At 33.4% G+C, this 5,984-nt stretch overlaps 1 pseudogene; it reads right to left on the minus strand.

Moving 5' to 3' along the window:
- Positions 1 to 2,790: 2,790 nt before the first annotated feature.
- Positions 2,791 to 3,162, minus strand: LOC114053968 (annotated as a pseudogene).
- Positions 3,163 to 5,984: the final 2,822 nt, after the last annotated feature.

The following is a 5,984-nucleotide window of genomic DNA, read 5'->3' on the forward strand; positions in this document are numbered from 1 at the left end:
GATCACATGAAGTCATTGTATAACTGGGTTCTTAATTTTATTTGTATGCATTGTGCTCTTTGGCAGTCTGGTGAAATATATAGATACCTAAGAATGATGTTTTTTTCAATATATAAAATCAAATACAGAAAATTAAACAGGAAACCAAACACATCAAAATAATGCTATCAAATAAGTAAAAAAAAAAAAGTCCCCTACATTTTGTTCCTGGGAAGGGTAAAGTCTTGGTTGGGAGTGGGAGGGAATGAGGTTATTTCCAGTAATCACTATGGTATAAGAACAAAAGTTATCAGTTATATAAATAAATATATATATATATAAATAATATATATGTATACATATATATGTGTGTATACACACACATATATACATACATATACATATATGATTATTTTTGTACCATCAGAAAATGGTAATTGAACAGTGACATACTTAAGAGATTTTTTTAAAATGACCAAAACCATTAATCTACCAGTCTAATTTTGAAATTATTCCTCGTAATGCTGAAAAGTGTCCCATGGAGGTTCCACAATAATCTTTGTGGGACATGTTTAGAATGTCCCAAGGCTACAGCTTCTATTATCACCTATACTTTTTGAGAAAAAATTCAATTATCATGAAATCAAAAGTATTGTGTATGTGAATATATATATAATCAATGCATGTATCTGTAAACTTGTTTACACTCACTTAACTACTACAAAAATGCTTCCAATTTTTGAAATGTACGTAGCTTGCAGATTTTTTAAATGATATTTTGTTCATAAACAAATGTATGAATTAAAACAAAATCATCAAGGTGTAGTTATTCCCTACTCATTAAATTTCATTGAGAAAGATGTCCATCTGTAGATTTTTTTAAAAGCAGTTCTTCCAAAGCAAACTTTCTTGTTCCTTCAAAAAGAAAGAGAACAGAGAAAAATAAAAAAGATGATTTCTAGAAAAAGAATGCAACAGATTGTTAACAACTGTTTTTCTCCTCTGCTGTTGAGTTCTGCTTTCAAAAGCAAAAGAAGGGAATACAAATATAATTTTTATCTCTAAGATGAGAAGAATTTGGACCAAAGCCCCAAAGAGACATTTCTAAGTGGTAAGGATAAAGGAAGGAAAACAGGCACTTATGAAACAATGTGAAACAAGCAAAAGTAAAAAGATAAGAAAAGCAAGAACACTAGAAAATTCAATGCATGGTCACATAAATTGTTCACTTTGTAATGAGAACATATTGTAGTGGAAGGAGAATTGGATTTATGTGAGAGGGCCTGGGTTCAAATTCTATCTCTGTTACCTATTGTATAATTTACCTTGGGAAAGTAAAATCACTTAATCGTTAAAGTAATGATATGACCTACCTCAACTTTCAGGGGACTATATCAATTATGGCAGTTAGGAAATACAGTGGATAGATCCTCAGGACTTGGAATCAAGAAAACCCAAGTTTGAATCCCACTTCATATGTGCCTTAGCTGTGTGACCCTGAGAAAGTCATTTAATCTCCATGTGCCTCAGTTTCCTCATCTGTAAAATCAGAACTTAACTCATAGGGCTGTTTTAAGGAATAAACGAGTAAAGGAATAAATAAAAGCACATATATAGTGCTTTATAACAGTGCTATATATATGTTAGCTATTATTACATATAGAAATAATATCATCTATAGTTCAATTTAAAAATTATCTGTCAAATTTAAAGTTCAAGGAAAATTTGAAGAAGTAAAAGAACATTACCTAAATCAGACCACATTTGACCAAGACAACTGCTTGAAGAATTAATACCTACTATTTGGAGAAAGATTACCGAGGAAAAGCACAGGTTGGAAAAGGACATCCACATCAATCTAGTCTAGCACAAAGTTAGCAGGGAAGCCCTTGCTTAAGGCCTTCTGCTAAGAGAGAATCTGCTCTTTTCCAGGGCAGTCTATTCCACTTTTAGACAGCCTTTCTTTACACTGAATTAAACATCTCTCTCTCTGCACATTAATATTGTTTTTTCAACTTCATATCACAGAATTACATTTTATTAGAGTAATGCATCCCTTTTTGTGGTAGACTAAAGGCATATACATGCATCCTTATCTTTAAATGATTCAGTGAATCTGGTATCTCACCAATGAATCCTGGGCATTTGGGGGATGATAAATGCTCTATGTTTGAGATTTGTGACTCTAAAAGAAATCACATAAAGTTTGTAACTTTTTCCTTTGATATTAAGGTAATGGTGTTTTGTTTTGTTTTGTTTTGTTTTTTACAACTTAAGAAAAGATTTAAGCTTCCCAAATCAGTATGTCTCACTGTCATGTTCCTTGGAAAGCTCCTATGAAAGTAGAGGCCAGGGCTAACTCTATTTACTTCCTCATTCTGAGAAAGCAAGATGTCCACATTTCTTTGGGACATCTACTCCTCTATCCTGACCATGCTTATATATATATATATATTTCTGTATCCATATCCTCACTCTTAACCAAATGTGGGGGAGTTTTTCATGAAGTTAGTTTTCTACCCTCTTAATCTTAATTCAACTTTCTACTTTCAGACAATCTAAGCAGGTTTATATTTCAAGGGCCACTAAATCACTGTGGTGGTTCTTTGTCCCTTTTAGTATTTATAATTATAAATGGCTGTGCTTTTAGGATTGAGTTTCACCCTGAGTCACTTTGCCACAATAAAGCTAGCCAGTCAACAAACATTTATCTATCTATCTATCTATCTATCTATGGAAGGAGGGACAGTTTTATTCTTGGCAATATACAAAACTTAACACATATGTACACAGGGAAGACAAAGACACAGGCTACTCTTTAGTCTTCTCATCTAGATTCATGGTGGCGAACTTATCCTGAATTTTTTTTTCCATAAGCCTTTATTCAGTTCCTTTAATTCTTCGAAGGTATCTGTAACTAGTACAATCCTGCATTCTTCCACTGTCAGTCCACTGAAGTCAGTGTTTTTTGGGCTTGGATATTTGTGTTTGAATGAAGTCATGCTAAGCTCTTGTACATCTGGTCACAGGTTTCAGGCTCAGCAATCTGGGTGTTCTCTCCTTCCTGAAAGGCCTGCACCACCCGCTGCCACAGGTAAGCACCCAGATCTCGGCCCATTTGGTTTGGTCCAAAGGCCATTCCTCACAGAGCCTGAGGAAAAGCCAGTGAGGGATGGCTGCCATCTTAGGCCCCTGCCCTTGCTGCCCCTCTGAAGGAGGAGCTGGGTCTCAACAAGCATTTATTAAGCCTCTATTAGATGCCAGGTTCTTTGCTAAATATGACTTAATAAACAACTGTGATGTTTTGGACTTATTTATCTTTTGACTGCTATGCTTAATCAACATAATGAATAAAGTATTTTAATGGTAATGAGGATGAGGTTCAATTATATTTTACTGGTATTTGTTTGGACAATTACTATCAGTGACTCACTTTGGTATCTCCTGAATGTATACAGTTGAAATAAATTGTAAGATGAAATCAGTCATCAATGACAGTATAAACTTTATTCTCAAGTTAAATCACTATGTGACTGCCTTCTTAACCTTGAACTTAAAATGGATGGTTTGAAGACAGTTAGCCTTCTGGGAATTATGTGCAAAACTTTTCTTCTGTCTTGAAGTGAACAAAATTGAAACATGAGAATTGGAAAAGTTCCTAGAGGTAAAAATAATGCAGAGTAGTTACTATAAAACTTCATTCAAAACTGGTTTTTATTTGTCTTGTACCTAATATGACAGTAGAGACTGAGCTTCATCAAAAACATTCCATGTAGCATCTATATAGGGGTTTCCATTTTATCTACTTCAAGACCCATCATCAATTTGGAAAATATTATCTTGAGTAGAATGAATGACTACTGGCAGCATTGATGTAGATGCTAGCACCAAATCAAATAGCCATCAATACTTGGCATTCTGGAATGCATTTTCATGCTGCTAAATCCATTCACATAAACAGTTTAATTTGCTTAATAATGACTGTCTTTTGTTGAAGAAAAAGATGGTAGAATTGACTAGATTCAAGAAAGCTCAAAACAGTTGCTTTATTTGGATATCCAAATAATAAAAATGAAAATGTGAAATTGGACTTTGTAGTGTCAACTTCTTTGACTACCATATCAATGCTGTGGACATTCATTCTTCTTAAAATAAGATATTCTAAAGTTATGATAGGTCGATGACCAAAAAAAGCAAGTGTTGCAAATCTTGCTAGATCTATTCAGTTTTATAGTAAAAAAAATCATTTAAAAATAAACTTAAGTTATCTAAGTATAAGGGCTCTTAATTGTTACATCATATTCAAAATTTCCAATAGCTATTTACATGAAAATGATTTATAGTCCAGTCACCTGAAAAACAACACAAGCCAGTATATTTGTCATGAACTGCTAAAGGTACTGTTTTTGATGGGGTGAAGCTAGTGATCAAGAAGTAATGGTCAAGAATTTATATTAATTTTTGTGTCATACCGGAAGAAGAATGTTTGCTTGTCATAGAATAGTCTCAAAAGTTTCTAATTATTCTTAGGAGCAAACCAAACTTCAACATCAATCCCAGGTCTTTTCTAGTGACTTAAGGCAGATAGATGGTCAAAAATTACCATTGCTGACAGTGATTCTTCATTGGCTCAGTTAAATTTAATAACTTTCAGGTCAGGAGCCTTATGTCATTCTGAACCTTAATATGCTACAATCATTCCTCATTATCCTCAAGTAAATTAGCAGTATGAAGTGATAGAGCAGAATGTTTTAAGTGGATTATTGAAGTTGATTGGCCAACAAAACTTGCCAGGGTCCTCATTACTCAATCTGTCACTGAATTAACAGTAAGAATAGTCAGCATAATGCTTTTGCTAATGTGATGGTGTTTCAAAACTCATTTTAACTATCACTAAGTAGACAACTCAAGATTTAGAAGACAATACATTCTATATACTTCTACACCTGTTTTTACATATACAGGGCTATGAATAGGTATTAAGGAATTAAAGGAATATAGGTTCCAGGAATTATTCTCAAGGTCATAGATTCTACACCATACAAGGCACAAAGAATAGGTGAGTCTTAATTTCAAATCTTTGCCTCACCAAGGTTTTTGACAATAACAGAACAGCAGCAGTGTATTACCTGGTTGTGTTGAAGGTCTGCTTGTTTTCCACCTGTTTTCCCAATAATCAATAAGATATAAATGATCAAAATTCCTGGAGAACAGTGAGTTGAGTTTGCCATGTCTCTCTTTGCATTCCTGTACCTTCCCTCCTCATATTTTATTTATCTGCAAAATTGAGGTCAAGAGATCAATAGACAGCTAATTAGCCTAATACACACACTTCCTTCCTCTCTTCACTTAGCAGCCTGACACTCTGAAAAGAATAATTTTTGGTATAACAAACAGAGACTTAAATTTTATCATTGTCTTTAAACTAATCTATCTCAAAGCAGGCAATTTTCTTTTGAAATCTATTCTGATTTCAGAAGATGGAGTTGTAGATATTACCATTCAATAGATATCAATAGAATTTGGAGCAATCAGGGACAATGGAACTGACTAGCTTATGGCTACCTCTGGGTTTCTGGACCACAAGTGTAATTCTACCATAATAATGAGATTTTTTTTTCTTTCAAAGATCAAGCCCTTTGCGGAATAGATTTTCATTTGATTCTTCCCATTGCTTTCCTCCATAATGTCCTCTTAAAATATATGCCTGACTGCATCAATACATTCATGTCTTTCCTGGTTTTCTTAAGCTGTCCACTTTATTTCCTAATGGCACAATAACAGACTTGCATTTATACCCAATAAGCTCTTCCCCAATTGATGGACATCCACTTAGTTTTGATTCTTTACTATAATGAAAACTGTTACTGTAAATATTTTTGTGCAGATGAATACTTTTTCCTTTCTTTAACCTACTAGGGGTATATATTTACTAGGGGTATCTCTATCAAAAGGAATATATATATATATATATATATATATATATATATATATATAATATGTAC

The sequence above is a fragment of the Vombatus ursinus genome, unplaced genomic scaffold (assembly GCF_900497805.2).
Source record: "Vombatus ursinus unplaced genomic scaffold, bare-nosed wombat genome assembly UNPS02014812.1, whole genome shotgun sequence".
Classification (NCBI taxonomy): Eukaryota; Metazoa; Chordata; class Mammalia; order Diprotodontia; family Vombatidae; genus Vombatus; species Vombatus ursinus.